Genomic DNA, 25,239 nt, shown 5'->3' with positions numbered 1-25,239 from the left:
GCTTATTAGAGGGTTTCGGGTGCAAAAGCATACATTTTCGTGTTTTTCGTGGCGCCAAAATACGATTCGCTGAGTTGGATAACGGACAGCTCTATGTGACTGTCCGCTGCCAATTAAAGAGTTGCTTTACGGTGTAAAAAACGTAAACTTTTATGTATTTAACGTATGCAATGTTAAGTAGGTCACATATATTTATAAAGTATGTCCCGTTAACACTAAAGAGGAACAGTTTGAGAAAGCTCCATTCATTTTTCCCATAGGGACCACATATGGTCCGGATTTCCCCACATGTTTCTGGACACTCCTACGCTAACACGGTAAGGTTTTCAACGTTTTTTTCCTTTAAGTCATCCTGTAGGATGTGTGTAGGTACTCTTCTACCTAACTGTGGGTTGCAGCGGGCGCCTGCGCAATTGCGTGGGTTCGCCGCAACCTCCTTATCAGCGTGTTTTCCGTGGCCTTAAATAAAATAAATATGTCCCCTAAGCCAGTTGTAGAGAAACGTTGAAGACTATGGCATTCTCCACCACTATGTGTACTATTGGTGTGGGCACTGGATGGCATTCTCCAGCAATATGTGTACTATTGGTGTTGGCAGTGGATGGCATTCTCCAGCACTATGTGTGCTATTTATATTGGCAGTGGTTGGCATTCTCCAGCACTATGTGTGCTATTTATATGGGCAGTGGGGGGTCCCTGTTTGGGGCCAATATCTCTGGAATCCCAAGTCTCAGCCGGCCGAGGGGGGGTCTTAACATTTGTGGGAGAGTCTGTGCTCTCACCACCTGAAATATCTAGTGCCTATGTCAGTCAACCAGGGAGATATAAGCGTTTATCTCCCTATGAGGACTCCAATTCATTTGGGACTTTGAAATATTTTTTTTCACTTGCAGAGTCCGTTCCGGGTAAGAAAGCCCATATGCTCGGGTTTCTTACCCAGATCGGACCCTGTCATTTTCATTGAAGGGGGAGCTCACGGTCCCGGCCTCGTTTCTCCGGAACCACACGTGTGCTATTTATATGGGCATTGGAAGGCATTCTCCAGCACCATGTGTACTGTTGGTGCGGGCACTGGATGTCATTCTCCAGCACCATGTGTACTTTTGGTGCGGGCACTGGATGGCAGTCTCCAGCACTGCGTGTGCCATTTCTATGGGCATTGTACGGCATTTTCCAGCACCCTGTGTACTGTCGGTGCGGGCACTGGATGGCATTCTCCAGCACCATGTGTACTTTTGGTGCGGGCGCTGGATGGCAGTCTCCAGCACGATGTGTACTGTTGGTGCGGGCACTGGATGGCATTCTCCAGCACCAGGGGTGACTGCAGAAGCGGCTAACGAGCATGATAAAGGCGTCCCGTCAGCCGAACACGCCCCTCTCCAGCAGCGGGGCTGACTCCAGAAGCGGCTAACGAGCGTGATAAAGGCGTCCGTTAGCCGGATCTGGAGAAAAATGGCCGACCCCAGCAGCAGGGCTGACTCCAGAAGCGGCTAACGAGCATGATAAAGGCGTCCGTTAGCCGGATCTGGAGAAAAATGGCCGACCCCGCCCCTCCAGCAGCAGGGCTGACTCCAGAAGCGGCTAACGAGCATGATAAAGGCGTCCGTTAGCCGGATCTGGAGAAATATGGCCGACCCCGCCCCTCCAGCAGCAGGGCTGACTCCAGAAGCGGCTAACGAGCATGATAAAGGCGTCCGTTAGCCGGATCTGGAGAAAAAATGGCCGACCCCGCCCCTCTCCAGCAGCCAGGGCGGCTCCAGAAGCGGCTAACGAGCATGATAAAGGCGTCCGTTAGCCAGATGTGGAGAAACATGGCCGACCCGGCATTCTCCAGCACTATGTGTACTGTTGGTGCGGGCACTGGATGGCATTCTCCAGCACTGCGTGTGCCATTGCTATGGGCATTGGAAGGCATTCTCCAGCACCATGGGTACTGTTGGTGCGGGCACTGGATGGCATTCTCCAGCACCATGTGTACTTTTGGTGCGGGCACTGGATGGCAGTCTCCAGCACTATGTGTACTGTTGGTGCGGGCACTGGATGGCATTCTCCAGCACTACGTGTGCCATTGCTATGGGCATCGGAAGGCATTCTCCAGCACCATGGGTACTGTTGGTGCGGGCACTGGATGGCATTCTCCAGCACTATGTGTACTGTTGGTGCGGGCACTGGATGGCAGTCTCCAGCACTGCGTGTGCCATTTCTATGGGCATTGTACGGCATTTTCCAGCACTGTGTGTACTGTTGGTGCGGGCACTGGATGGCATTCTCCAGCACCATGGGTACTGTTGGTGCGGGCGCTGGATGGCATTCTCCAGCACCATGTGTACTTTTGGTGCGGGCACTGGATGGCAGTCTCCAGCACTATGTGTACTGTTGGTGCGGGCACTGGATGGCATTCTCCAGCACTGCGTGTGCCATTGCTATGGGCATCGGAAGGCATTCTCCAGCACCATGGGTACTGTTGGTGCGGGCACTGGATGGCATTCTCCAGCACTATGTGTACTGTTGGTGCGGGCACTGGATGGCAGTCTCCAGCACTGCGTGTGCCATTTCTATGGGCATTGTACGGCATTTTCCAGCACCGTGTGTACTGTCGGTGCGGGCACTGGATGGCATTCTCCAGCACCATGTGTACTTTTGGTGCGGGCGCTGGATGGCAGTCTCCAGCACGATGTGTACTGTTGGTGCGGGCACTGGATGGCATTCTCCAGCACCAGGGGTGACTGCAGAAGCGCCTAACGAGCATGATAAAGGCGTCCCGTCAGCCGAACACGCCCCTCTCCAGCAGCGGGGCTGACTCCAGAAGCGGCTAACGAGCGTGATAAAGGCGTCCGTTAGCCGGATCTGGAGAAAAATGGCCGACCCCAGCAGCAGGGCTGACTCCAGAAGCGGCTAACGAGCGTGATAAAGGCGTCCGTTAGCCGGATCTGGAGAAAAATGGCCGACCCCAGCAGCAGGGCTGACTCCAGAAGCGGCTAACGAGCATGATAAAGGCGTCCGTTAGCCGGATCTGGAGAAAAATGGCCGACCCCGCCCCTCCAGCAGCAGGGCTGACTCCAGAAGCGGCTAACGAGCATGATAAAGGCGTCCGTTAGCCGGATCTGGAGAAACATGGCCGACCCGGCATTCTCCAGCACTATGTGTACTGTTGGTGCGGGCACTGGATGGCATTCTCCAGCACTGCGTGTGCCATTGCTATGGGCATTGGAAGGCATTCTCCAGCACCATGGGTACTGTTGGTGCGGGCACTGGATGGCATTCTCCAGCACCATGTGTACTTTTGGTGCGGGCACTGGATGGCAGTCTCCAGCACTATGTGTACTGTTGGTGCGGGCACTGGATGGCATTCTCCAGCACTACGTGTGCCATTGCTATGGGCATCGGAAGGCATTCTCCAGCACCATGGGTACTGTTGGTGCGGGCACTGGATGGCATTCTCCAGCACTATGTGTACTGTTGGTGCGGGCACTGGATGGCAGTCTCCAGCACTGCGTGTGCCATTTCTATGGGCATTGTACGGCATTTTCCAGCACTGTGTGTACTGTTGGTGCGGGCACTGGATGGCATTCTCCAGCACCATGGGTACTGTTGGTGCGGGCGCTGGATGGCATTCTCCAGCACCATGTGTACTTTTGGTGCGGGCACTGGATGGCAGTCTCCAGCACTATGTGTACTGTTGGTGCGGGCACTGGATGGCATTCTCCAGCACTGCGTGTGCCATTGCTATGGGCATCGGAAGGCATTCTCCAGCACCATGGGTACTGTTGGTGCGGGCACTGGATGGCATTCTCCAGCACTATGTGTACTGTTGGTGCGGGCACTGGATGGCAGTCTCCAGCACTGCGTGTGCCATTTCTATGGGCATTGTACGGCATTTTCCAGCACCGTGTGTACTGTCGGTGCGGGCACTGGATGGCATTCTCCAGCACCATGTGTACTTTTGGTGCGGGCGCTGGATGGCAGTCTCCAGCACGATGTGTACTGTTGGTGCGGGCACTGGATGGCATTCTCCAGCACCAGGGGTGACTGCAGAAGCGCCTAACGAGCATGATAAAGGCGTCCCGTCAGCCGAACACGCCCCTCTCCAGCAGCGGGGCTGACTCCAGAAGCGGCTAACGAGCGTGATAAAGGCGTCCGTTAGCCGGATCTGGAGAAAAATGGCCGACCCCAGCAGCAGGGCTGACTCCAGAAGCGGCTAACGAGCGTGATAAAGGCGTCCGTTAGCCGGATCTGGAGAAAAATGGCCGACCCCAGCAGCAGGGCTGACTCCAGAAGCGGCTAACGAGCATGATAAAGGCGTCCGTTAGCCGGATCTGGAGAAAAATGGCCGACCCCGCCCCTCCAGCAGCAGGGCTGACTCCAGAAGCGGCTAACGAGCATGATAAAGGCGTCCGTTAGCCGGATCTGGAGAAACATGGCCGACCCGGCATTCTCCAGCACTATGTGTACTGTTGGTGCGGGCACTGGATGGCATTCTCCAGCACTGCGTGTGCCATTGCTATGGGCATTGGAAGGCATTCTCCAGCACCATGGGTACTGTTGGTGCGGGCACTGGATGGCATTCTCCAGCACCATGTGTACTTTTGGTGCGGGCACTGGATGGCAGTCTCCAGCACTATGTGTACTGTTGGTGCGGGCACTGGATGGCATTCTCCAGCACTACGTGTGCCATTGCTATGGGCATCGGAAGGCATTCTCCAGCACCATGGGTACTGTTGGTGCGGGCACTGGATGGCATTCTCCAGCACTATGTGTACTGTTGGTGCGGGCACTGGATGGCAGTCTCCAGCACTGCGTGTGCCATTTCTATGGGCATTGTACGGCATTTTCCAGCACTGTGTGTACTGTTGGTGCGGGCACTGGATGGCATTCTCCAGCACCATGGGTACTGTTGGTGCGGGCGCTGGATGGCATTCTCCAGCACCATGTGTACTTTTGGTGCGGGCACTGGATGGCAGTCTCCAGCACTATGTGTACTGTTGGTGCGGGCACTGGATGGCATTCTCCAGCACTGCGTGTGCCATTGCTATGGGCATCGGAAGGCATTCTCCAGCACCATGGGTACTGTTGGTGCGGGCACTGGATGGCATTCTCCAGCACTATGTGTACTGTTGGTGCGGGCACTGGATGGCAGTCTCCAGCACTGCGTGTGCCATTTCTATGGGCATTGTACGGCATTTTCCAGCACCGTGTGTACTGTCGGTGCGGGCACTGGATGGCATTCTCCAGCACCATGTGTACTTTTGGTGCGGGCGCTGGATGGCAGTCTCCAGCACGATGTGTACTGTTGGTGCGGGCACTGGATGGCATTCTCCAGCACCAGGGGTGACTGCAGAAGCGCCTAACGAGCATGATAAAGGCGTCCCGTCAGCCGAACACGCCCCTCTCCAGCAGCGGGGCTGACTCCAGAAGCGGCTAACGAGCGTGATAAAGGCGTCCGTTAGCCGGATCTGGAGAAAAATGGCCGACCCCAGCAGCAGGGCTGACTCCAGAAGCGGCTAACGAGCGTGATAAAGGCGTCCGTTAGCCGGATCTGGAGAAAAATGGCCGACCCCAGCAGCAGGGCTGACTCCAGAAGCGGCTAACGAGCATGATAAAGGCGTCCGTTAGCCGGATCTGGAGAAAAATGGCCGACCCCGCCCCTCCAGCAGCAGGGCTGACTCCAGAAGCGGCTAACGAGCATGATAAAGGCGTCCGTTAGCCGGATCTGGAGAAACATGGCCGACCCGGCATTCTCCAGCACTATGTGTACTGTTGGTGCGGGCACTGGATGGCATTCTCCAGCACTGCGTGTGCCATTGCTATGGGCATTGGAAGGCATTCTCCAGCACCATGGGTACTGTTGGTGCGGGCACTGGATGGCATTCTCCAGCACCATGTGTACTTTTGGTGCGGGCACTGGATGGCAGTCTCCAGCACTATGTGTACTGTTGGTGCGGGCACTGGATGGCATTCTCCAGCACTACGTGTGCCATTGCTATGGGCATCGGAAGGCATTCTCCAGCACCATGGGTACTGTTGGTGCGGGCACTGGATGGCATTCTCCAGCACTATGTGTACTGTTGGTGCGGGCACTGGATGGCAGTCTCCAGCACTGCGTGTGCCATTTCTATGGGCATTGTACGGCATTTTCCAGCACTGTGTGTACTGTTGGTGCGGGCACTGGATGGCATTCTCCAGCACCATGGGTACTGTTGGTGCGGGCGCTGGATGGCATTCTCCAGCACCATGTGTACTTTTGGTGCGGGCACTGGATGGCAGTCTCCAGCACTATGTGTACTGTTGGTGCGGGCACTGGATGGCATTCTCCAGCACTGCGTGTGCCATTGCTATGGGCATCGGAAGGCATTCTCCAGCACCATGGGTACTGTTGGTGCGGGCACTTGATGGCATTCTCCAGCACTATGTGTACTGTTGGTGCGGGCACTGGATGGCAGTCTCCAGCACTGCGTGTGCCATTTCTATGGGCATTGTACGGCATTTTCCAGCACCGTGTGTACTGTCGGTGCGGGCACTGGATGGCATTCTCCAGCACCATGTGTACTTTTGGTGCGGGCGCTGGATGGCAGTCTCCAGCACGATGTGTACTGTTGGTGCGGGCACTGGATGGCATTCTCCAGCACCAGGGGTGACTGCAGAAGCGCCTAACGAGCATGATAAAGGCGTCCCGTCAGCCGAACACGCCCCTCTCCAGCAGCGGGGCTGACTCCAGAAGCGGCTAACGAGCGTGATAAAGGCGTCCGTTAGCCGGATCTGGAGAAAAATGGCCGACCCCAGCAGCAGGGCTGACTCCAGAAGCGGCTAACGAGCGTGATAAAGGCGTCCGTTAGCCGGATCTGGAGAAAAATGGCCGACCCCGCCCCTCCAGCAGCAGGGCTGACTCCAGAAGCGGCTAACGAGCATGATAAAGGCGTCCGTTAGCCGGATCTGGAGAAAAAATGGCCGACCCCGCCCCTCTCCAGCAGCCAGGGCGGCTCCAGAAGCGGCTAACGAGCATGATAAAGGCGTCCGTTAGCCAGATGTGGAGAAACATGGCCGACCCGGCATTCTCCAGCACTATGTGTACTGTTGGTGTGGGCACTGGATGGCATTCTCCAGCACTGCGTGTGCCATTGCTATGGGCATTGGAAGGCATTCTCCAGCACCATGGGTACTGTTGGTGCGGGCACTGGATGGCATTCTCCAGCACCATGTGTACTTTTGGTGCGGGCACTGGATGGCAGTCTCCAGCACTATGTGTACTGTTGGTGCGGGCACTGGATGGCATTCTCCAGCACTACGTGTGCCATTGCTATGGGCATCGGAAGGCATTCTCCAGCACCATGGGTACTGTTGGTGCGGGCACTGGATGGCATTCTCCAGCACTATGTGTACTGTTGGTGCGGGCACTGGATGGCAGTCTCCAGCACTGCGTGTGCCATTTCTATGGGCATTGTACGGCATTTTCCAGCACTGTGTGTACTGTTGGTGCGGGCACTGGATGGCATTCTCCAGCACCATGTGTACTTTTGGTGCGGGCACTGGATGGCAATCTCCAGCACTGCGTGTGCCATTTCTATGGGCATTGTACGGCATTTTCCAGCACCCTGTGTACTGTCGGTGCGGGCACTGGATGGCATTCTCCAGCACCATGTGTACTTTTGGTGCGGGCGCTGGATGGCAGTCTCCAGCACGATGTGTACTGTTGGTGCGGGCACTGGATGGCATTCTCCAGCACCAGGGGTGACTGCAGAAGCGGCTAACGAGCATGATAAAGGCGTCCCGTCAGCCGAACACGCCCCTCTCCAGCAGCGGGGCTGACTCCAGAAGCGGCTAACGAGCGTGATAAAGGCGTCCGTTAGCCGGATCTGGAGAAAAATGGCCGACCCCAGCAGCAGGGCTGACTCCAGAAGCGGCTAACGAGCATGATAAAGGCGTCCGTTAGCCGGATCTGGAGAAAAATGGCCGACCCCGCCCCTCCAGCAGCAGGGCTGACTCCAGAAGCGGCTAACGAGCTTGATAAAGGCGTCCGTTAGCCGGATCTGGAGAAATATGGCCGACCCCGCCCCTCCAGCAGCAGGGCTGACTCCAGAAGCGGCTAACGAGCATGATAAAGGCGTCCGTTAGCCGGATCTGGAGAAAAAATGGCCGACCCCGCCCCTCTCCAGCAGCCAGGGCGGCTCCAGAAGCGGCTAACGAGCATGATAAAGGCGTCCGTTAGCCAGATGTGGAGAAACATGGCCGACCCGGCATTCTCCAGCACTATGTGTACTGTTGGTGCGGGCACTGGATGGCATTCTCCAGCACTGCGTGTGCCATTGCTATGGGCATTGGAAGGCATTCTCCAGCACCATGGGTACTGTTGGTGCGGGCACTGGATGGCATTCTCCAGCACCATGTGTACTTTTGGTGCGGGCACTGGATGGCAGTCTCCAGCACTATGTGTACTGTTGGTGCGGGCACTGGATGGCATTCTCCAGCACTACGTGTGCCATTGCTATGGGCATCGGAAGGCATTCTCCAGCACCATGGGTACTGTTGGTGCGGGCACTGGATGGCATTCTCCAGCACTATGTGTACTGTTGGTGCGGGCACTGGATGGCAGTCTCCAGCACTGCGTGTGCCATTTCTATGGGCATTGTACGGCATTTTCCAGCACTGTGTGTACTGTTGGTGCGGGCACTGGATGGCATTCTCCAGCACCATGGGTACTGTTGGTGCGGGCGCTGGATGGCATTCTCCAGCACCATGTGTACTTTTGGTGCGGGCACTGGATGGCAGTCTCCAGCACTATGTGTACTGTTGGTGCGGGCACTGGATGGCATTCTCCAGCACTGCGTGTGCCATTGCTATGGGCATCGGAAGGCATTCTCCAGCACCATGGGTACTGTTGGTGCGGGCACTGGATGGCATTCTCCAGCACTATGTGTACTGTTGGTGCGGGCACTGGATGGCAGTCTCCAGCACTGCGTGTGCCATTTCTATGGGCATTGTACGGCATTTTCCAGCACCGTGTGTACTGTCGGTGCGGGCACTGGATGGCATTCTCCAGCACCATGTGTACTTTTGGTGCGGGCGCTGGATGGCAGTCTCCAGCACGATGTGTACTGTTGGTGCGGGCACTGGATGGCATTCTCCAGCACCAGGGGTGACTGCAGAAGCGCCTAACGAGCATGATAAAGGTGTCCCGTCAGCCGAACACGCCCCTCTCCAGCAGCGGGGCTGACTCCAGAAGCGGCTAACGAGCGTGATAAAGGCGTCCGTTAGCCGGATCTGGAGAAAAATGGCCGACCCCAGCAGCAGGGCTGACTCCAGAAGCGGCTAACGAGCGTGATAAAGGCGTCCGTTAGCCGGATCTGGAGAAAAATGGCCGACCCCAGCAGCAGGGCTGACTCCAGAAGCGGCTAACGAGCATGATAAAGGCGTCCGTTAGCCGGATCTGGAGAAAAATGGCCGACCCCGCCCCTCCAGCAGCAGGGCTGACTCCAGAAGCGGCTAACGAGCATGATAAAGGCGTCCGTTAGCCGGATCTGGAGAAACATGGCCGACCCGGCATTCTCCAGCACTATGTGTACTGTTGGTGCGGGCACTGGATGGCATTCTCCAGCACTGCGTGTGCCATTGCTATGGGCATTGGAAGGCATTCTCCAGCACCATGGGTACTGTTGGTGCGGGCACTGGATGGCATTCTCCAGCACCATGTGTACTTTTGGTGCGGGCACTGGATGGCAGTCTCCAGCACTATGTGTACTGTTGGTGCGGGCACTGGATGGCATTCTCCAGCACTACGTGTGCCATTGCTATGGGCATCGGAAGGCATTCTCCAGCACCATGGGTACTGTTGGTGCGGGCACTGGATGGCATTCTCCAGCACTATGTGTACTGTTGGTGCGGGCACTGGATGGCAGTCTCCAGCACTGCGTGTGCCATTTCTATGGGCATTGTACGGCATTTTCCAGCACTGTGTGTACTGTTGGTGCGGGCACTGGATGGCATTCTCCAGCACCATGGGTACTGTTGGTGCGGGCGCTGGATGGCATTCTCCAGCACCATGTGTACTTTTGGTGCGGGCACTGGATGGCAGTCTCCAGCACTATGTGTACTGTTGGTGCGGGCACTGGATGGCATTCTCCAGCACTGCGTGTGCCATTGCTATGGGCATCGGAAGGCATTCTCCAGCACCATGGGTACTGTTGGTGCGGGCACTGGATGGCATTCTCCAGCACTATGTGTACTGTTGGTGCGGGCACTGGATGGCAGTCTCCAGCACTGCGTGTGCCATTTCTATGGGCATTGTACGGCATTTTCCAGCACCGTGTGTACTGTCGGTGCGGGCACTGGATGGCATTCTCCAGCACCATGTGTACTTTTGGTGCGGGCGCTGGATGGCAGTCTCCAGCACGATGTGTACTGTTGGTGCGGGCACTGGATGGCATTCTCCAGCACCAGGGGTGACTGCAGAAGCGCCTAACGAGCATGATAAAGGCGTCCCGTCAGCCGAACACGCCCCTCTCCAGCAGCGGGGCTGACTCCAGAAGCGGCTAACGAGCGTGATAAAGGCGTCCGTTAGCCGGATCTGGAGAAAAATGGCCGACCCCAGCAGCAGGGCTGACTCCAGAAGCGGCTAACGAGCGTGATAAAGGCGTCCGTTAGCCGGATCTGGAGAAAAATGGCCGACCCCGCCCCTCCAGCAGCAGGGCTGACTCCAGAAGCGGCTAACGAGCATGATAAAGGCGTCCGTTAGCCGGATCTGGAGAAAAAATGGCCGACCCCGCCCCTCTCCAGCAGCCAGGGCGGCTCCAGAAGCGGCTAACGAGCATGATAAAGGCGTCCGTTAGCCAGATGTGGAGAAACATGGCCGACCCGGCATTCTCCAGCACTATGTGTACTGTTGGTGTGGGCACTGGATGGCATTCTCCAGCACTGCGTGTGCCATTGCTATGGGCATTGGAAGGCATTCTCCAGCACCATGGGTACTGTTGGTGCGGGCACTGGATGGCATTCTCCAGCACCATGTGTACTTTTGGTGCGGGCACTGGATGGCAGTCTCCAGCACTATGTGTACTGTTGGTGCGGGCACTGGATGGCATTCTCCAGCACTACGTGTGCCATTGCTATGGGCATCGGAAGGCATTCTCCAGCACCATGGGTACTGTTGGTGCGGGCACTGGATGGCATTCTCCAGCACTATGTGTACTGTTGGTGCGGGCACTGGATGGCAGTCTCCAGCACTGCGTGTGCCATTTCTATGGGCATTGTACGGCATTTTCCAGCACTGTGTGTACTGTTGGTGCGGGCACTGGATGGCATTCTCCAGCACCATGGGTACTGTTGGTGCGGGCGCTGGATGGCATTCTCCAGCACCATGTGTACTTTTGGTGCGGGCACTGGATGGCAGTCTCCAGCACTATGTGTACTGTTGGTGCGGGCACTGGATGGCATTCTCCAGCACTGCGTGTGCCATTGCTATGGGCATCGGAAGGCATTCTCCAGCACCATGGGTACTGTTGGTGCGGGCACTGGATGGCATTCTCCAGCACTATGTGTACTGTTGGTGCGGGCACTGGATGGCAGTCTCCAGCACTGCGTGTGCCATTTCTATGGGCATTGTACGGCATTTTCCAGCACCGTGTGTACTGTCGGTGCGGGCACTGGATGGCATTCTCCAGCACCATGTGTACTTTTGGTGCGGGCGCTGGATGGCAGTCTCCAGCACGATGTGTACTGTTGGTGCGGGCACTGGATGGCATTCTCCAGCACCAGGGGTGACTGCAGAAGCGCCTAACGAGCATGATAAAGGCGTCCCGTCAGCCGAACACGCCCCTCTCCAGCAGCGGGGCTGACTCCAGAAGCGGCTAACGAGCGTGATAAAGGCGTCCGTTAGCCGGATCTGGAGAAAAATGGCCGACCCCAGCAGCAGGGCTGACTCCAGAAGCGTCTAACGAGCGTGATAAAGGCGTCCGTTAGCCGGATCTGGAGAAAAATGGCCGACCCCAGCAGCAGAGCTGACTCCAGAAGCGGCTAACGAGCATGATAAAGGCGTCCGTTAGCCGAATCTGGAGAAAAATGGCCGACCCCGCCCCTCCAGCAGCAGGGCTGACTCCAGAAGCGGCTAACGAGCATGATAAAGGCGTCCGTTAGCCGGATCTGGAGAAACATGGCCGACCCGGCATTCTCCAGCACTATGTGTACTGTTGGTGCGGGCACTGGATGGCATTCTCCAGCACTGCGTGTGCCATTGCTATGGGCATTGGAAGGCATTCTCCAGCACCATGGGTACTGTTGGTGCGGGCACTGGATGGCATTCTCCAGCACCATGTGTACTTTTGGTGCGGGCACTGGATGGCAGTCTCCAGCACTATGTGTACTGTTGGTGCGGGCACTGGATGGCATTCTCCAGCACTACGTGTGCCATTGCTATGGGCATCGGAAGGCATTCTCCAGCACCATGGGTACTGTTGGTGCGGGCACTGGATGGCATTCTCCAGCACTATGTGTACTGTTGGTGCGGGCACTGGATGGCAGTCTCCAGCACTGCGTGTGCCATTTCTATGGGCATTGTACGGCATTTTCCAGCACTGTGTGTACTGTTGGTGCGGGCACTGGATGGCATTCTCCAGCACCATGGGTACTGTTGGTGCGGGCGCTGGATGGCATTCTCCAGCACCATGTGTACTTTTGGTGCGGGCACTGGATGGCAGTCTCCAGCACTATGTGTACTGTTGGTGCGGGCACTGGATGGCATTCTCCAGCACTGCGTGTGCCATTGCTATGGGCATCGGAAGGCATTCTCCAGCACCATGGGTACTGTTGGTGCGGGCACTGGATGGCATTCTCCAGCACTATGTGTACTGTTGGTGCGGGCACTGGATGGCAGTCTCCAGCACTGCGTGTGCCATTTCTATGGGCATTGTACGGCATTTTCCAGCACCGTGTGTACTGTCGGTGCGGGCACTGGATGGCATTCTCCAGCACCATGTGTACTTTTGGTGCGGGCGCTGGATGGCAGTCTCCAGCACGATGTGTACTGTTGGTGCGGGCACTGGATGGCATTCTCCAGCACCAGGGGTGACTGCAGAAGCGCCTAACGAGCATGATAAAGGCGTCCCGTCAGCCGAACACGCCCCTCTCCAGCAGCGGGGCTGACTCCAGAAGCGGCTAACGAGCGTGATAAAGGCGTCCGTTAGCCGGATCTGGAGAAAAATGGCCGACCCCAGCAGCAGGGCTGACTCCAGAAGCGGCTAACGAGCATGATAAAGGCGTCTGTTAGCCGGATCTGGAGAAAAATGGCCGACCCCGCCCCTCCAGCAGCAGGGCTGACTCCAGAAGCAGCTAACGAGCATGATAAAGGCGTCCGTTAGCCGGATCTGGTAAAAAAAATGGCCGACCCCGCCCCTTTCCAGCAGCCAGGGCGGCTCCAGAAGCGGCTAACGAGCATGATAAAGGCGTCCGTTAGCCAGATGTGGAGAAACATGGCCGACCCGGCATTCTCCAGCACTATGTGTACTGTTGGTGCGGGCACTGGATGGCATTCTCCAGCACTGCGTGTGCCATTGCTATGGGCATTGGAAGGCATTCTCCAGCACCATGGGTACTGTTGGTGCGGGCACTGGATGGCATTCTCCAGCACCATGTGTACTTTTGGTGCGGGCACTGGATGGCAGTCTCCAGCACTATGTGTACTGTTGGTGCGGGCACTGGATGGCATTCTCCAGCACTACGTGTGCCATTGCTATGGGCATCGGAAGGCATTCTCCAGCACCATGGGTACTGTTGGTGCGGGCACTGGATGGCATTCTCCAGCACTATGTGTACTGTTGGTGCGGGCACTGGATGGCAGTCTCCAGCACTGCGTGTGCCATTTCTATGGGCATTGTACGGCATTTTCCAGCACTGTGTGTACTGTTGGTGCGGGCACTGGATGGCATTCTCCAGCACCATGGGTACTGTTGGTGCGGGCGCTGGATGGCATTCTCCAGCACCATGTGTACTTTTGGTGCGGGCACTGGATGGCAGTCTCCAGCACTATGTGTACTGTTGGTGCGGGCACTGGATGGCATTCTCCAGCACTGCGTGTGCCATTGCTATGGGCATCGGAAGGCATTCTCCAGCACCATGGGTACTGTTGGTGCGGGCTCTGGATGGCATTCTCCAGCACTATGTGTACTGTTGGTGCGGGCACTGGATGGCAGTCTCCAGCACTGCGTGTGCCATTTCTATGGGCATTGTACGGCATTTTCCAGCACCGTGTGTACTGTCGGTGCGGGCACTGGATGGCATTCTCCAGCACCATGTGTACTTTTGGTGCGGGCGCTGGATGGCAGTCTCCAGCACTATGTGTACTGTTGGTGCGGGCACTGGATGGCATTCTCCAGCACCAGGGGTGACTGCAGAAGCGGCTAACGAGCATGATAAAGGCGTCCCGTCAGCCGAACACGCCCCTCTCCAGCAGCGGGGCTGACTCCAGAAGCGGCTAACGAGCGTGATAAAGGCGTCCGTTAGCCGGATCTGGAGAAAAATGACCGACCCCGCCCCTCTCCAGCAGCAGGGGCGGCTCCAGAAGCGGCTAACGAGCATGATAAAGGCGTCCGTTAGCCGGATCTGGGGAAAAATGGCCGACCCCGCCCCTCCAGCAGCAGGGCTGACTCCAGAAGCGGCTAACGAGCATGATAAAGGCGTCCGTTAGCCGGATCTGGAGAAAAATGGCCGACCCCGCCCCTCCAGCAGCAGGGCTGACTCCAGAAGCGGCTAACGAGCATGAAAAAGGCGTCCGTTAGCCGGATCTGGAGAAAAAATGGCCGACCCCGCCCCTCCAGCAGCAGGGCTGACTCCAGAAGCGGCTAACGAGCATGATAAAGGCGTCCGTTAGCCGGATCTGGAGAAAAAATGGCCGACCCCGCCCCTCTCCAGCAGCCGGGGCGGCTCCAGAAGCGGCTAACGAGCATGATAAAGGCGTCCGTTAGCCAGATGTGGAGAAACATGGCCGACCCGGCATTCTCCAGCACTATGTGTACTGTTGGTGCGGGCACTGGATGGCATTCTCCAGCACTGCGTGTGCCATTGCTATGGGCATTGGAAGGCATTCTCCAGCACCATGGGTACTGTTGGTGCGGGCACTGGATGGCATTCTCCAGCACCATGTGTACTTTTGGTGCGGGCACTGGATGGCAGTCTCCAGCACTATGTGTACTGTTGGTGCGGGCACTGGATGGCATTCTCCAGCACTACGTGTGCCATTGCTATGGGCATCGGAAGGCATTCTCCAGCACCATGGGTACTGTTGGTGCGGGCACTGGATGGCATTCTCCAGCACTATGTGTACTGTTGGTGCGGGCACTGGATGGCAGTCTCCAGCACTGCGTGTGCCATTTCTATGGGCATTGTACGGCATTTTCCAGCACTGTGTGTACTGTTGGTGCGGGCACTGGATGGCATTCTCCAGCACCATGGGTACTGTTGGTGCGGGCGCTGGATGGCATTCTCCAGCACCATGTGTACTTTTGGTGCGGGCACTGGATGGCAGTCTCCAGCACTATGTGTACTGTTGGTGCGGGCACTGGATGGCATTCTCCAGCACTGCGTGTGCCATTGCTATGGGCATCGGAAGGCATTCTCCAGCACCATGGGTACTGTTGGTGCGGGCACTGGATGGCATTCTCCAGCACTATGTGTACTGTTGGTGCGGGCACTGGATGGCAGTCTCCAGCACTGCGTGTGCCATTTCTATGGGCATTGTACGGCATTTTCCAGCACCGTGTGTACTGTCGGTGCGGGCACTGGATGGCATTCTCCAGCACCATGTGTACTTTTGGTGCGGGCGCTGGATGGCAGTCTCCAGCACGATGTGTACTGTTGGTGCGGGCACTGGATGGCATTCTCCAGCACCAGGGGTGACTGCAGAAGCGCCTAACGAGCATGATAAAGGCGTCCCGTCAGCCGAACACGCCCCTCTCCAGCAGCGGGGCTGACTCCAGAAGCGGCTAACGAGCGTGATAAAGGCGTCCGTTAGCCGGATCTGGAGAAAAATGGCCGACCCCAGCAGCAGGGCTGACTCCAGAAGCGGCTAACGAGCATGATAAAGGCGTCCGTTAGCCGGATCTGGAGAAAAATGGCCGACCCCGCCCCTCCAGCAGCAGGGCTGACTCCAGAAGCGGCTAACGAGCATGATAAAGGCGTCCGTTAGCCGGATCTGGAGAAAAATGGCCGACCCCGCCCCTCCAGCAGCAGGGCTGACTCCAGAAGCGGCTAACGAGCATGATAAAGGCGTCCGTTAGCCGGATCTGGAGAAAAATGGCCGACCCCGCCCCTCCAGCAGCAGGGCTGACTCCAGAAGCGGCTAACGAGCATGATAAAGGCGTCTGTTAGCCGGATCTGGAGAAAAAATGGCCGACCCCGCCCCTCTCCAGCAGCCAGGGCGGCTCCAGAAGCGGCTAACGAGCATGATAAAGGCGTCCGTTAGCCAGATGTGGAGAAACATGGCCGACCCGGCATTCTCCAGCACTATGTGTACTGTTGGTGCGGGCACTGGATGGCATTCTCCAGCACTGCGTGTGCCATTGCTATGGGCATTGGAAGGCATTCTCCAGCACCATGGGTACTGTTGGTGCGGGCACTGGATGGCATTCTCCAGCACCATGTGTACTTTTGGTGCGGGCACTGGATGGCAGTCTCCAGCACTATGTGTACTGTTGGTGCGGGCACTGGATGGCATTCTCCAGCACTACGTGTGCCATTGCTATGGGCATCGGAAGGCATTCTCCAGCACCATGGGTACTGTTGGTGCGGGCACTGGATGGCATTCTCCAGCACTATGTGTACTGTTGGTGCGGGCACTGGATGGCAGTCTCCAGCACTGCGTGTGCCATTTCTATGGGCATTGTACGGCATTTTCCAGCACTGTGTGTACTGTTGGTGCGGGCACTGGATGGCATTCTCCAGCACCATGGGTACTGTTGGTGCGGGCGCTGGATGGCATTCTCCAGCACCATGTGTACTTTTGGTGCGGGCACTGGATGGCAGTCTCCAGCACTATGTGTACTGTTGGTGCGGGCACTGGATGGCATTCTCCAGCACTGCGTGTGCCATTGCTATGGGCATCGGAAGGCATTCTCCAGCACCATGGGTACTGTTGGTGCAGGCAATGGATGGCATTCTCCAGCACTATGTGTACTGTTGGTGCGGGCACTGGATGGCAGTCTCCAGCACTGCGTGTGCCATTTCTATGGGCATTGTACGGCATTTTCCAGCACCGTGTGTACTGTCGGTGCGGGCACTGGATGGCATTCTCCAGCACCATGTGTACTTTTGGTTCGGGCGCTGGATGGCAGTCTCCAGCACGATGTGTACTGTTGGTGCGGGCACTGGATGGCATTCTCCAGCACCAGGGGTGACTGCAGAAGCGCCTAACGAGCATGATAAAGGCGTCCCGTCAGCCGAACACGCCCCTCTCCAGCAGCGGGGCTGACTCCAGAAGCGGCTAACGAGCGTGATAAAGGCGTCCGTTAGCCGGATCTGGAGAAAAATGGCCGACCCCAGCAGCAGGGCTGACTCCAGAAGCGGCTAACGAGCATGATAAAGGCGTCCGTTAGCCGGATCTGGAGAAAAATGGCCGACCCCGCCCCTCCAGCAGCAGGGCTGACTCCAGAAGCGGCTAACGAGCATGATAAAGGCGTCCGTTAGCCGGATCTGGTAAAAAAAATGGCCGACCCCGCCCCTCTCCAGCAGCCAGGGCGGCTCCAGAAGCGGCTAACGAGCATGATAAAGGCGTCCGTTAGCCAGATGTGGAGAAACATGGCCGACCCGGCATTCTCCAGCACTATGTGTACTGTTGGTGCGGGCACTGGATGGCATTCTCCAGCACTGCGTGTGCCATTGCTATGGGCATTGGAAGGCATTCTCCAGCACCATGGGTACTGTTGGTGCGGGCACTGGATGGCATTCTCCAGCACCATGTGTACTTTTGGTGCGGGCACTGGATGGCAGTCTCCAGCACTATGTGTACTGTTGGTGCGGGCACTGGATGGCATTCTCCAGCACTACGTGTGCCATTGCTATGGGCATCGGAAGGCATTCTCCAGCACCATGGGTACTGTTGGTGCGGGCACTGGATGGCATTCTCCAGCACTATGTGTACTGTTGGTGCGGGCACTGGATGGCAGTCTCCAGCACTGCGTGTGCCATTTCTATGGGCATTGTACGGCATTTTCCAGCACTGTGTGTACTGTTGGTGCGGGCACTGGATGGCATTCTCCAGCACCATGGGTACTGTTGGTGCGGGCGCTGGATGGCATTCTCCAGCACCATGTGTACTTTTGGTGCGGGCACTGGATGGCAGTCTCCAGCACTATGTGTACTGTTGGTGCGGGCACTGGATGGCATTCTCCAGCACTGCGTGTGCCATTGCTATGGGCATCGGAAGGCATTCTCCAGCACCATGGGTACTGTTGGTGCGGGCTCTGGATGGCATTCTCCAGCACTATGTGTACTGTTGGTGCGGGCACTGGATGGCAGTCTCCAGCACTGCGTGTGCCATTTCTATGGGCATTGTACGGCATTTTCCAGCACCGTGTGTACTGTTGGTGCGGGCACTGGATGGCATTCTCCAGCACCATGTGTACTTTTGGTGCGGGCGCTGGATGGCAGTCTCCAGCACTATGTGTACTGTTGGTGCGGGCACTGGATGGCATTCTCCAGCACCAGGGGTGACTGCAGAAGCGGCTAACGAGCATGATAAAGGCGTCCCGTCAGCCGAACACGCCCCTCTCCAGCAGCGGGGCTGACTCCAGAAGCGGCTAACGAGCGTGATAAAGGCGTCCGTTAGCCGGATCTGGAGAAAAATGACCGACCCCGCCCCTCTCCAGCAGCAGGGGCGGCTCCAGAAGCGGCTAACGAGCATGATAAAGGCGTCCGTTAGCCGGATCTGGAGAAAAATGGCCGACCCCGCCCCTCCAGCAGCAGGGCTGACTCCAGAAGCGGCTAACGAGCATGATAAAGGCGTCCGTTAGCCGGATCTGGAGAAAAATGGCCGACCCCGCCCCTCCAGCAGCAGGGCTGACTCCAGAAGCGGCTAACGAGCATGATAAAGGCGTCCGTTAGCCGGATCTGGAGAAAAAATGGCCGACCCCGCCCCTCTCCAGCAGCCGGGGCGGCTCCAGAAGCGGCTAACGAGCATGATAAAGGCGTCCGTTAGCCAGATGTGGAGAAACATGGCCGACCCGGCATTCTCCAGCACTATGTGTACTGTTGGTGCGGGCACTGGATGGCATTCTCCAGCACTGCGTGTGCCATTGCTATGGGCATTGGAAGGCATTCTCCAGCACCATGGGTACTGTTGGTGCGGGCACTGGATGGCATTCTCCAGCACCATGTGTACTTTTGGTGCGGGCACTGGATGGCAGTCTCCAGCACTATGTGTACTGTTGGTGCGGGCACTGGATGGCATTCTCCAGCACTACGTGTGCCATTGCTATGGGCATCGGAAGGCATTCTCCAGCACCATGGGTACTGTTGGTGCGGGCACTGGATGGCATTCTCCAGCACTATGTGTACTGTTGGTGCGGGCACTGGATGGCAGTCTCCAGCACTGCGTGTGCCATTTCTATGGGCATTGTACGGCATTTTCCAGCACTGTGTGTACTGTTGGTGCGGGCACTGGATGGCATTCTCCAGCACCATGGGTACTGTTGGTGCGGGCGCTGGATGGCATTCTCCAGCACCATGTGTACTTTTGGTGCGGGCACTGGATGGCAGTCTCCAGCACTATGTGTACTGTTGGTGCGGGCACTGGATGGCATTCTCCAGCACTGCGTGTGCCATTGCTATGGGCATCGGAAGGCATTCTCCAGCACCATGGGTACTGTTGGTGCGGGCACTGGATGGCATTCTCCAGCACTATGTGTACTGTTGGTGCGGGCACTGGATGGCAGTCTCCAGCACTGCGTGTGCCATTTCTATGGGCATTGTACGGCATTTTCCAGCACCGTGTGTACTGTCGGTGCGGGCACTGGATGGCATTCTCCAGCACCATGTGTACTTTTGGTGCGGGCGCTGGATGGCAGTCTCCAGCACGATGTGTACTGTTGGTGCGGGCACTGGATGGCATTCTCCAGCACCAGGGGTGACTGCAGAAGCGCCTAACGAGCATGATAAAGGCGTCCCGTCAGCCGAACACGCCCCTCTCCAGCAGCGGGGCTGACTCCAGAAGCGGCTAACGAGCGTGATAAAGGCGTCCGTTAGCCGGATCTGGAGAAAAATGGCCGACCCCAGCAGCAGGGCTGACTCCAGAAGCGGCTAACGAGCATGATAAAGGCGTCTGTTAGCCGGATCTGGAGAAAAATGGCCGACCCCGCCCCTCCAGCAGCAGGGCTGACTCCAGAAGCGGCTAACGAGCATGATAAAGGCGTCCGTTAGCCGGATCTGGTAAAAAAAATGGCCGACCCCGCCCCTCTCCAGCAGCCAGGGCGGCTCCAGAAGCGGCTAACGAGCATGATAAAGGCGTCCGTTAGCCAGATGTGGAGAAACATGGCCGACCCGGCATTCTCCAGCACTATGTGTACTGTTGGTGCGGGCACTGGATGGCATTCTCCAGCACTGCGTGTGCCATTGCTATGGGCATTGGAAGGCATTCTCCAGCACCATGGGTACTGTTGGTGCGGGCACTGGATGGCATTCTCCAGCACCATGTGTACTTTTGGTGCGGGCACTGGATGGCAGTCTCCAGCACTATGTGTACTGTTGGTGCGGGCACTGGATGGCATTCTCCAGCACTACGTGTGCCATTGCTATGGGCATCGGAAGGCATTCTCCAGCACCATGGGTACTGTTGGTGCGGGCACTGGATGGCATTCTCCAGCACTATGTGTACTGTTGGTGCGGGCACTGGATGGCAGTCTCCAGCACTGCGTGTGCCATTTCTATGGGCATTGTACGGCATTTTCCAGCACTGTGTGTACTGTTGGTGCGGGCACTGGATGGCATTCTCCAGCACCATGGGTACTGTTGGTGCGGGCGCTGGATGGCATTCTCCAGCACCATGTGTACTTTTGGTGCGGGCACTGGATGGCAGTCTCCAGCACTATGTGTACTGTTGGTGCGGGCACTGGATGGCATTCTCCAGCACTGCGTGTGCCATTGCTATGGGCATCGGAAGGCATTCTCCAGCACCATGGGTACTGTTGGTGCGGGCTCTGGATGGCATTCTCCAGCACTATGTGTACTGTTGGTGCGGGCACTGGATGGCAGTCTCCAGCACTGCGTGTGCCATTTCTATGGGCATTGTACGGCATTTTCCAGCACCGTGTGTACTGTCGGTGCGGGCACTGGATGGCATTCTCCAGCACCATGTGTACTTTTGGTGCGGGCGCTGGATGGCAGTCTCCAGCACTATGTGTACTGTTGGTGCGGGCACTGGATGGCATTCTCCAGCACCAGGGGTGACTGCAGAAGCGGCTAACGAGCATGATAAAGGCGTCCCGTCAGCCGAACACGCCCCTCTCCAGCAGCGGGGCTGACTCCAGAAGCGGCTAACGAGCGTGATAAAGGCGTCCGTTAGCCGGATCTGGAGAAAAATGACCGACCCCGCCCCTCTCCAGCAGCAGGGGCGGCTCCAGAAGCGGCTAACGAGCATGATAAAGGCGTCCGTTAGCCGGATCTGGAGAAAAATGGCCGACCCCGCCCCTCCAGCAGCAGGGCTGACTCCAGAAGCGGCTAACGAGCATGATAAAGGCGTCCGTTAGCCGGATCTGGAGAAAAATGGCCGACCCCGCCCCTCCAGCAGCAGGGCTGACTCCAGAAGCGGCTAACGAGCATGAAAAAGGCGTCCGTTAGCCGGATCTGGAGAAAAAATGGCCGACCCCGCCCCTCCAGCAGCAGGGCTGACTCCAGAAGCGGCTAACGAGCATGATAAAGGCGTCCGTTAGCCGGATCTGGAGAAAAAATGGCCGACCCCGCCCCTCTCCAGCAGCCGGGGCGGCTCCAGAAGCGGCTAACGAGCATGATAAAGGCGTCCGTTAGCCAGATGTGGAGAAACATGGCCGACCCGGCATTCTCCAGCACTATGTGTACTGTTGGTGCGGGCACTGGATGGCATTCTCCAGCACTGCGTGTGCCATTGCTATGGGCATTGGAAGGCATTCTCCAGCACCATGGGTACTGTTGGTGCGGGCACTGGATGGCATTCTCCAGCACCATGTGTACTTTTGGTGCGGGCACTGGATGGCAGTCTCCAGCACTATGTGTACTGTTGGTGCGGGCACTGGATGGCATTCTCCAGCACTACGTGTGCCATTGCTATGGGCATCGGAAGGCATTCTCCAGCACCATGGGTACTGTTGGTGCGGGCACTGGATGGCATTCTCCAGCACTATGTGTACTGTTGGTGCGGGCACTGGATGGCAGTCTCCAGCACTGCGTGTGCCATTTCTATGGGCATTGTACGGCATTTTCCAGCACTGTGTGTACTGTTGGTGCGGGCACTGGATGGCATTCTCCAGCACCATGGGTACTGTTGGTGCGGGCGCTGGATGGCATTCTCCAGCACCATGTGTACTTTTGGTGCGGGCACTGGATGGCAGTCTCCAGCACTATGTGTACTGTTGGTGCGGGCACTGGATGGCATTCTCCAGCACTGCGTGTGCCATTGCTATGGGCATCGGAAGGCATTCTCCAGCACCATGGGTACTGTTGGTGCGGGCACTGGATGGCATTCTCCAGCACTATGTGTACTGTTGGTGCGGGCACTGGATGGCAGTCTCCAGCACTGCGTGTGCCATTTCTATGGGCATTGTACGGCATTTTCCAGCACCGTGTGTACTGTCGGTGCGGGCACTGGATGGCATTCTCCAGCACCATGTGTACTTTTGGTGCGGGCGCTGGATGGCAGTCTCCAGCACGATGTGTACTGTTGGTGCGGGCACTGGATGGCATTCTCCAGCACCAGGGGTGACTGCAGAAGCGCCTAACGAGCATGATAAAGGCGTCCCGTCAGCCGAACACGCCCCTCTCCAGCAGCGGGGCTGACTCCAGAAGCGGCTAACGAGCGTGATAAAGGCGTCCGTTAGCCGGATCTGGAGAAAAATGGCCGACCCCAGCAGCAGGGCTGACTCCAGAAGCGGCTAACGAGCATGATAAAGGCGTCCGTTAGCCGGATCTGGAGAAAAATGGCCGACCCCGCCCCTCCAGCAGCAGGGCTGACTCCAGAAGCGGCTAACGAGCATGATAAAGGCGTCCGTTAGCCGGATCTGGAGAAAAATGGCCGACCCCGCCCCTCCAGCAGCAGGGCTGACTCCAGAAGCGGCTAACGAGCATGATAAAGGCGTCCGTTAGCCGGATCTGGAGAAAAATGGCCGACCCCGCCCCTCCAGCAGCAGGGCTGACTCCAGAAGCGGCTAACGAGCATGATAAAGGCGTCCGTTAGCCGGATCTGGAGAAAAAATGGCCGACCCCGCCCCTCTCCAGCAGCCAGGGCGGCTCCAGAAGCGGCTAACGAGCATGATAAAGGCGTCCGTTAGCCAGATGTGGAGAAACATGGCCGACCCGGCATTCTCCAGCACTATGTGTACTGTTGGTGCGGGCACTGGATGGCATTCTCCAGCACTGCGTGTGCCATTGCTATGGGCATTGGAAGGCATTCTCCAGCACCATGGGTACTGTTGGTGCGGGCACTGGATGGCATTCTCCAGCACCATGTGTACTTTTGGTGCGGGCACTGGATGGCAGTCTCCAGCACTATGTGTACTGTTGGTGCGGGCACTGGATGGCATTCTCCAGCACTACGTGTGCCATTGCTATGGGCATCGGAAGGCATTCTCCAGCACCATGGGTACTGTTGGTGCGGGCACTGGATGGCATTCTCCAGCACTATGTGTACTGTTGGTGCGGGCACTGGATGGCAGTCTCCAGCACTGCGTGTGCCATTTCTATGGGCATTGTACGGCATTTTCCAGCACTGTGTGTACTGTTGGTGCGGGCACTGGATGGCATTCTCCAGCACCATGGGTACTGTTGGTGCGGGCGCTGGATGGCATTCTCCAGCACCATGTGTACTTTTGGTGCGGGCACTGGATGGCAGTCTCCAGCACTATGTGTACTGTTGGTGCGGGCACTGGATGGCATTCTCCAGCACTGCGTGTGCCATTGCTATGGGCATCGGAAGGCATTCTCCAGCACCATGGGTACTGTTGGTGCGGGCACTGGATGGCATTCTCCAGCACTATGTGTACTGTTGGTGCGGGCACTGGATGGCAGTCTCCAGCACTGCGTGTGCCATTTCTATGGGCATTGTACGGCATTTTCCAGCACCGTGTGTACTGTCGGTGCGGGCACTGGATGGCATTCTCCAGCACCATGTGTACTTTTGGTGCGGGCGCTGGATGGCAGTCTCCAGCACGATGTGTACTGTTGGTGCGGGCACTGGATGGCATTCTCCAGCACCAGGGGTGACTGCAGAAGCGCCTAACGAGCATGATAAAGGCGTCCCGTCAGCCGAACACGCCCCTCTCCAGCAGCGGGGCTGACTCCAGAAGCGGCTAACGAGCGTGATAAAGGCGTCCGTTAGCCGGATCTGGAGAAAAATGGCCGACCCCAGCAGCAGGGCTGACTCCAGAAGCGGCTAACGAGCGTGATAAAGGCGTCCGTTAGCCGGATCTGGAGAAAAATGGCCGACCCCAGCAGCAGGGCTGACTCCAGAAGCGGCTAACGAGCATGATAAAGGCGTCCGTTAGCCGGATCTGGAGAAAAATGGCCGACCCCGCCCCTCCAGCAGCAGGGCTGACTCCAGAAGCGGCTAACGAGCATGATAAAGGCGTCCGTTAGCCGGATCTGGAGAAACATGGCCGACCCGGCATTCTCCAGCACTATGTGTACTGTTGGTGCGGGCACTGGATGGCATTCTCCAGCACTGCGTGTGCCATTGCTATGGGCATTGGAAGGCATTCTCCAGCACCATGGGTACTGTTGGTGCGGGCACTGGATGGCATTCTCCAGCACCATGTGTACTTTTGGTGCGGGCACTGGATGGCAGTCTCCAGCACTATGTGTACTGTTGGTGCGGGCACTGGATGGCATTCTCCAGCACTACGTGTGCCATTGCTATGGGCATCGGAAGGCATTCTCCAGCACCATGGGTACTGTTGGTGCGGGCACTGGATGGCATTCTCCAGCACTATGTGTACTGTTGGTGCGGGCACTGGATGGCAGTCTCCAGCACTGCGTGTGCCATTTCTATGGGCATTGTACGGCATTTTCCAGCACTGTGTGTAC

The 25,239-nt window shown here is 57.3% G+C and overlaps 1 protein-coding gene across 1 annotated transcript in view; it reads left to right on the top strand.

Moving 5' to 3' along the window:
• The first annotated feature begins 282 nt into the window (after positions 1-282).
• Positions 283-25,239, top strand: part of LOC143773727 (uncharacterized) — a 125,915-nt gene continuing 100,958 nt past the window's right edge. Inside the window, exon 1 of the mRNA XM_077261090.1 lies at positions 283-317. The gene's annotated coding sequence lies outside the window, so the exon portion shown is untranslated. The remainder of the gene's footprint in view (positions 318-25,239) is intronic.

Source organism: Ranitomeya variabilis, chromosome 5, assembly GCF_051348905.1.
Source record: "Ranitomeya variabilis isolate aRanVar5 chromosome 5, aRanVar5.hap1, whole genome shotgun sequence".
Lineage (NCBI taxonomy): Eukaryota > Metazoa > Chordata > Amphibia > Anura > Dendrobatidae > Ranitomeya > Ranitomeya variabilis.
This window is presented reverse-complemented; position numbering and strand designations above follow the sequence as displayed.